Source organism: Marmota monax, unplaced genomic scaffold (genome assembly GCF_021218885.2).
Source record: "Marmota monax isolate L192 unplaced genomic scaffold, Marmota_monax_Labrador192_F-V1.1 WCK01_AAM20220418_F8-fsc00020, whole genome shotgun sequence".
Classification (NCBI taxonomy): Eukaryota; Metazoa; Chordata; class Mammalia; order Rodentia; family Sciuridae; genus Marmota; species Marmota monax.
Window position 1 is genome coordinate 18,698,284 of NW_026692912.1, and position 5,470 is coordinate 18,703,753.

At 41.8% G+C, this 5,470-nt stretch overlaps 1 non-coding gene across 1 annotated transcript; it reads left to right on the plus strand.

Annotated features, from left to right (window-relative positions):
• Positions 1-3,745: 3,745 nt before the first annotated feature.
• Trnav-aac (transfer RNA valine (anticodon AAC)) lies at positions 3,746-3,821 on the plus strand. The gene has a single exon. It is a non-coding gene; the product is annotated as a tRNA-Val (tRNA).
• The last annotated feature ends 1,649 nt before the right edge of the window (positions 3,822-5,470 follow it).

Sequence of the window (5,470 nt, forward strand, 5' to 3'; positions counted from 1 at the left end):
CCTTTTTAAAATTTTTTATTTTGAGACAAGGTCTTGCTAAGTTTCCAGGACCAGCCTTGAACTCTCGATCCTCCTGCCTCAGCCTCTTGAGTAGCTGAGGTTACAGGAGTGTGCCACTGTGCCCAGCTAATGCTATATTTTATTTTAATTTTTCTCATTGAATGTAGATGACTTTGTTCTTTTATTCCTAAATTGAATTTTTATTTTTTTCACCATAATTGTGCACAGAGATTAAAGGTAAACCAGTGCTATAAGGCTTACAACAAAGCTCTTACGTTTTATTTTTTATTACTTTTTTCCTGATTCTGGTCCTTCAGGGATATCATTTGACTACTACACTGTAAAATCTTTTTCTTTCTTTCTTCTTCTTCTCCTTTTTTTTTTTTTTAAAGGCACAATTTAGTCGCTTTCTATTTGTTTTTTGGTTGGTTTTGGTTTTGCTTTTTACAAAAATGGTGATGATTCATTCTATAGTATTTCTTTTAAGACACTGCCAGAGAAACATAAAAATGCATCTCCTCTCTTTAAAATTAAAACTCAAACCGGCATCTCCTTTTTTTACAATCAAAAATTTTTTTTCGGGCTGGGGATGTGGCTCAAGCGGTAGCACGCTCGCCTGGCATGCGTGTGACCCGGGTTCGATCCTCAGCACCACATACACACAAAGATGTTATGTCCACCGAAAACTAAAAAATAAATATTAAAAAATTCTCAAAAAAATTTATTTTCTTATCAAAGTTATACATAAGATTTGTTTAATATGCCAAATGGTTCTAGCTAAAAGTCTGGTGCCTGCTACAGCAGGGCAAATCTGTCCTCAATAAATAAGGGAAAATCGCAACCATTTTGCTCTGAGCGAAGATGCCGGTGGCACAGGATCGCTGGGCAGTCTCTGCTTCCCCTCCTTCTAGATAGATACAAGGCGGGCAGAGTCAAATTTATAAATCCAATTACCCAAATGAGCATCTTTCCCCAAAGAGTGCATATGAATGCCTGCTTCTTGAGCCTTCCGAGTTGAGTGATGAAATATCCAATGATGCACATTTTTTATTTCTTGCCATTTGAACAAGGTGTGGGAATGCATTTCCTTTTTGGCTAGACCCTAACTAACTATGGAAATGTTCGTGCATTCCACAATTCGACTCCCCACGAAAGGCTTTGCTTTCTTCTGAACAGGAAACCCCCTAAGCCTTTCCTTGCATGATTGAAGGTGCCAGGCCTCTCTTCACTGGATAATAGGGAGTGTTTTTCATTGTGAGAGCTGTTTGGAAACACCCACCGCAGCCACCTGGCAGGATCTTCCCAATCTGGATGCAGTTCGTAGACAATGGACCCATTCTCAGTGATTTGGCCATTGTTCTAACAAAATGCTAAAGATCTTTAAGGTGATTTTTGTTCCTCTGATTTTATGGGCTGAATATGCATTGTTAGTTTTCATTATCTAGTAATAGGAGATACAGTGTAGGATCTGAATTCTTTTTTTAATTAATTGTGTTGTAAATCAAACATCTTTCTGTAGGATGCACTTACTCATCATTAGCACGTGAGAGTTTCCAGTAAAATATCTTCAGTATTATTTTTATTATTAACATATTTACACTGTCACTCCAGCCCTGCACCCTTTGTGAATCCGTTTTTAAAATAAATATGACCTGATACCAGAGTGATTGGTGCAATAAAAATGCATGATGTGAAATTAATCAAATATGGTCGGGTTCAATTTATAAGGGACACATTAAGAAAAATTATTTCTTGTTCGGGTATGCCACTCTAGTGAATCAAACAGAGCTGCGTATATTTCAGTAAGATACATGTAAAATCCATTCATTCAACCAACATTTATTATGCATTTACTGTGTGCATCATGGGGGATAAAATCAAGCTGAGCAAACAAGAAATTCACACAGGAGACAACTGAAGAACATAAGCAACTGCATAATTGTGGAATATATGTTGAATATCCAAGGATTCCAGAAACAAAAGCTCAAGTAGCAGCAGTGTGGTGCACTGATTAAGGGTGTGGGGGCTATGGATTTATTTCAGTTTTTTTCAGGAAGTGGTCATTAATTTTTGCATGAAAAAACGAGAGCAGAGAGGCATAATTCATTGTGAAGATAGGTTTTATATTCTGTATATGTGAAGGAAATAAATTTCTAATGCAATAAAACAAAGAGAATTAAAAAAAAAAAAAAGCCAAAGCCCAGCTTGGACTTAAGAGTCAGGCAGACTTGGGTTCCAAGATCTGATACTTACTAGCTGAGTAATTTGGACAAATTCTTACATTTTGTTGAGCTTTGATTTTCTTATCTTTAATATAGAGTTGATAGTATCTTCCTCATTGGATTATTGCAAGAATTAAATGAGATAATGTCTTCAGTAAGTATTCACTAAATGTCTTGTTATCCTGAAAACCAGGGCCAGTTAGAGAAGCTGTCATGGAAACCACTGTTGTCAAAGCCGGGGACAGGGATGGATTGTCCAAGGTGGTATTTTAGGTAAAGGCAGGAAGATAGGGTTGGAAAACAAGTGTTCCCCTCCTCTCTAGGAATGGGCTCTGTTTCCTTCCCACTAGAGCCAACCCTGTGGAGTCAGGTTAAGGAGTTCCCTTAGGAGCAGATGTGAGGGCTGCAAGCTTTGAAATGACAGTGGCTTAAAAATGAACTTCTAGACAGATTAGCAGGAAGACTCTACAGAGGACACCTGCGATTACCAAGCCTTCTGGATGAGGCCCTAAGCAACTCAGGGCCAAACACTGTGGTTATCTTGAGGGCTGGGCCTTCCTTTTCTTATTTGACACTGAATCCTACTGTTCAGCACAGGATCTTGTCCAAGGCAAGTAATCAATAACTCTTCTTCTTTTTTTTGGTACCTGGGAACACTTAACAACAGAGCCACATCTCCAGCCTTTAAAAAATTTTATTTAGAGACAGGATCTCACTAGGTTGCTTAGGGCCTCATTAAATTGCTGAATTGCTGAGGGTGGCTTTGAATTCATGATCCTCCTGCCTCAGCCTCCTGAGTGGCTGGGATTACAGGCATGCACCTCCCCACCCAGCCTAATCAATAACTAGTTGATGAACACAAGAATGAATATCTATGTTCTATAAAATGCAAATAATCATGATTTCTGAATCCATGTGCCTACATTTCTTCAACAACTTGTAAAACAGAATAAAAATTACCCATCAGCCTTCAAGGGCTATTGGGAAGATCAAATACATTAATACTTGTAAAGTGCCAAGAACAATGCCTAGCTCTTGGTCAGTTCTCTATCAGTATTTATTAAATAAATATTAATATGAAAGGGACACTGTGAGGATTGAATAAGAAAACAAAGACAAGTAGTGTTTGTAGAGAAAAGAAGAAAGTCACTGACAGCCCAGGTGATGAAACCCTACCTCAAGTGGGTGCAGAAGAACTAACTCCTAACTCAGTATAGTGCCATGAAGCTAAACTTTGTCTTCTCAAGTTCAGTGCGCAGTGGGTCTAGGGGAACTGTGGACCTGCTGTTCTTCTGTTGTTACTTCCCCTTCCTGTCCCCTCTGGCACCAGGTGATGTCCTTGGTCCATGACTCAGACCAGACTCTGCTTCCCTGGACTCTTCCAGGGGCCTGTGTGGACACAGCCTGTCTTTGTATAACCACAGACTATAGCTTAAGTCCTGTTTCCACTGAGATAGAGTATCTTCCTATTCCTCTCCCACCCTCATTCCTTTCTTCCTTGGAATAAAAATGCTGTGTCCTGGGGTTGAGGATGTAGCTCAGGGGTAGAGTACTTGCCTAACAAGCATGAGGCCCTGGGTTCAATCCCCAGTACCACCAAAGGAAAAAAGAAAAAAAAAACTTCCTTCTTTGTGGATCACCAAGTCCCAGAAATCCTATTACCTCCACTCACCAGAGAGGACGCTTGGCCAGCAACACCCCATGCCCTGTACTGGGCCTTCTCATGGCCACAGGATATATTATTCAGATGGCTACTGATCTTCTTTGGGACCAGCCTCCTAACTAGTTATTTCCTTGAACCCAAGCTCTTCCAACTCACTCATTCAACTCACTCATTCATTTTGTCTATTCATTAGTTCGTTCACATATTCATTTAACTAATGGCAACTTAGACCCTCTTTCTCTGCCCAGCATGTAAGGCCAGGGCCACTGATATCGTTCATACAATACCTTTGTGCTTGCAGAGCTCACAGCGTAGTCTGAAAAAGACATAACTGACAACACAGAGTAATTAAGTGCGAAGATAGAAATGTACACAAGGTCAGAGAGACTGGGGGAGACTTGCTCTTGTCTGGGAGAAGTAGGGAGGGGTTCACAGAAACAGTGACTTCTGAGAGGAGTTTTCAGGGAGGAAGAGGGTAGGACCAGAATCATTTCAGACTGAGGGGTGAAACCTTAAGGGCAGGGTTGTAGTATGATGTGTGAGAGGAACCTGGAGTGGTAGGCAGAGGTTGGATAAAGGAGGGAGGGGATATAAGGGGAGGGGCTTGAGTTTTACTTTTTTTTTTTTTTTTTTTAAAGAGAGAGAGAGAGAGAGAGAGAGAGAGAGAATTTTTTAATATTTATTTTTCAGTTTTTTTTTGGCGGACACAACATCTTTGTTTGTATGTGGTGCTGAGGATCGAACCCGGGCTGCACGCATGCCAGGCGAGCGCGCTACTGCTTGAGCCACATCCCCAGCCCCAATTGAGTTTTACTTTTAAAGGAGAGGAATGTGGCGGATCCTGTGTTGTCTTCCAGACCTCTTTCAGAGGAGTCTGCAGTGCAGGCAGAGGGGGACGGAGCTTGCCCTGTCCTTGGGAGTGCCGTCTGGAGGCAGTCTTCAGCTCACAGGCCCCTCTAGGATTGCTTGCTGCAGAGAGCCACCTTGTCCAAAGTCATGCCCTTCTCTGTCAGGGCAGCCCAGATCCTTTGACTGATGGATGCAAAAGAATAAAGGCAAATACCTCTTGGCTCAATTCAGGAGAACTCAGAAGACCCATTCTGGTTCCAAGGCTTTCTGTGGGGTTGGCTGAGGCTGTCACTGATCTGTACTAAATCTTACCTTGCCCTTCCTACTTCCTCTCCCCTCTCTCTTAGATATTTCTATCAAGGGCAGCATTACCCAGGGCATAAACTGGGCCTCCTCTAATTCTTCAGGACTGCATTCATGGGAAGACCCCTCTCCAACTCTCCTACTGCGGTCTCTGTGAGCCATTTAAACATTCTTAGGTCTCTTTCAGATCTTCCTGAAGTTCCCAACCCTACATGCCCTTCAAACTCCTTCCCCTTTCTCTCTTCTCCTTTAGGACCGGATTTCTCCAAATGACCGGTCTACCCCATTCTGCAGTCCTTCCTGCCATTCATTCCTTTGTCAACATCGTTCCAGCCTGGGGTTCTCATGAGGTCACTAATGCTTGCCACATCATTCAATCCACACCTTAGGCTGTAACTCAGTGGCACTTCCCTCCTTCCAATCCTCTTGGAGT